The 2292-nt window shown below is 39.5% G+C and overlaps 1 protein-coding gene across 1 annotated transcript in view; it reads right to left on the reverse strand.

Annotated features, from left to right (window-relative positions):
- The window catches only part of ANXA5 (annexin A5), a gene marked incomplete at its 5' end in the record, with an annotated part of 14338 nt that overhangs the window by 5552 nt on the left and 6494 nt on the right, over nucleotides 1–2292 (reverse strand). The gene's annotated exons all lie outside the window — the stretch shown is intronic.

A 2292-nucleotide genomic window follows, 5' to 3' on the forward strand; every position in this document is an offset into this window, starting at 1 on the left:
GGGGAGAAAGGGGGCAGGGACAAAACAACCCAAAACCAAAATAAAATTGCCAAGTGATAAATTCTGAAATTGATTGTGAAAGCATTTACATGAGTAATGCTGCTTAAGGCCCTAAAACTGACTAAGTGCATAGTCCCCTTTATAAGCTTGAAGCTCTCTTAAACTGTGACAATACAGGAGAAAACCCATTCCCAACACTGTTTTTTCCTGCCCTGTTCACTTTCTCCTTCCACTTTTTCAAATCAGACTAGCAAAACTTCATTACATGATGCCTCCTATCAATGGGAGAACCAAGCTAACTTGGCTCAGAAGGAAGTTCTCCAAAAATGACACGAAGATGGATTTACAAGCTCTTGGAAACAAAATTCGTGGGCTGCTAAATTCATAGTCATACAAAACTAAACTGCAATTGTTTAATCATTTTAGCACATTTATTGGTCTTCAGGCAACTCTTTCTATAGAAAATGAGATTAGTTCCTTTTCCTCACACTCAGAAGCATTTTTCCAAATTGTGTGCTGAACACAGTGTAAGGAGACAGGTTTTGTCCCAGTTCTCCCTCCTCAGTGAGCAGAAGACAGGCAAACAGGTTACCACCTACCTATATTCAGGCAATCAAATATTTCCTAGGAAAATCCCCACAAACCTGCTGTATAGCAATACTGCTGGCCATCTGTTTGTCCATACTGTAAAACCCGAATGGGATGTTAGGAATTTCCTATTTATGTTTGTCCCTCCATCCTATTCAAAACAAATTTCTGACTGCTGCTTGCTCTATTTAATATTAACGGTACAGACTGCAAAAAGGGGGGAGGAAAAGCTAAGACATTGCAAAGATATTTAATTCCAATAATATATGCCAAGATCTTCACATGAGTACCAGCACCCTCCAACCAACAGCAAATGTTCCAGCACAGCATTTAGAAACACCAGGAATGCATTTCTTTAGAAATCCTAGAAGTTGTGAATGGCATTTTGTGCAAGCTCTAAGCTTTTTTACTTGCCTTGCAATACCCAAAATATATGTCAATTGTGTAACTTTTTTTAAGCAATATTCCCAAAATCTCTTCTGAAAAGTTAAATTTTCTCCTACAGGCATTCTCAGAACAGTCTTGCAAGTTCCATACACTATCTGGTGCTATGAATAACCATTCCCCAACTGCTTTGAATTCATTTTTAGTAATCATAGACCAAAAAAATATTAGAAGTCACCACTGAGCAGAAAGGTTGCCCTCTGAGGTATCAGATCCTTCCCAGAATATCGTATTAATCAAGAGAGACACTGGGAAGTCCAAAATAGTCTTATATTTGCACAGTCATGTACCTCAATTCTGACCATCTGTACCTGGCAATAGGAATTAGAAAATTCCCTGAATCTGTTCCAGCTATGCTGAATGTTGAATGTAGAGATACCAACAAGAAGAACTGTGACAGAAGACCTCTCTGTTTGGGTCCCAGCTCAAGCCAAATGCACGTAACAAACCAGAGAGACCATTTAGAAAACCAGGATTTCTCAACATTTAGGTATGGTGCCTCCTAAATTTACATGCTCACTTAAACTCAATTAAAAAGGCCAAAATGAATCCACCTACCTACCAAGGCCAGTGGTTCACAGGTTTCCTCAATTACGTAAGCCCAGCTAAATGCTAGACTGAAACATTTCATGAAACACTCTAATTCACGATGCAGACATTTGCCTCACTAATTTTCAAGCTCCAATTTCCACTATTATTTGTAATAGCAGGATAACAATATTTTCTGAATTGACATAACAAAGGATAGGCTGTGCCAGTAAAACACATTTTGGCAGCCTGTCTCTCCCTCTTGCCCTGCTAATTGGAGAATGCTTTCTTGGTCTGGTATTCTGCTTTCTCTCCTTGTCACCTTGAAAAATCCATATATTTTCTTTCATCTTGCCTGACAATTTATGAGAGGAAAGTGTCTTTCCCAGAGTTACCCGAAATAACTGAGAAGAAACATCCATTACATGAGTTCTGCAATCAAATTGCTGAAATCTTGACCATTGCTACATCTAACAAAGCCAACAGCATCCAGCAAGGGTGCCAGTTAACTGCTGGTATTCCTTTTCCTGCGGAGCACAGGCTTAGTGATCAGTGGCAACATCACAGACAACGCTTGCAAAGGGCAATACCTGGGTCCCCAGAAACTCTTTAGAGGCAATTCACAGGCTGTCGTCTGATTACACCAAAGCAGAATGTTTGGTATATTTCCTCTTTTTAGTATGTCACCTTCTACAGACGCATCCCTCACTGAATAGCATTAATATTTCCCTA

The sequence above is a fragment of the Nestor notabilis genome, unplaced genomic scaffold, assembly GCF_000696875.1.
Source record: "Nestor notabilis isolate BGI_N333 unplaced genomic scaffold, ASM69687v1 scaffold17181, whole genome shotgun sequence".
In the NCBI taxonomy this organism is placed as follows: Eukaryota; Metazoa; Chordata; class Aves; order Psittaciformes; family Psittacidae; genus Nestor; species Nestor notabilis.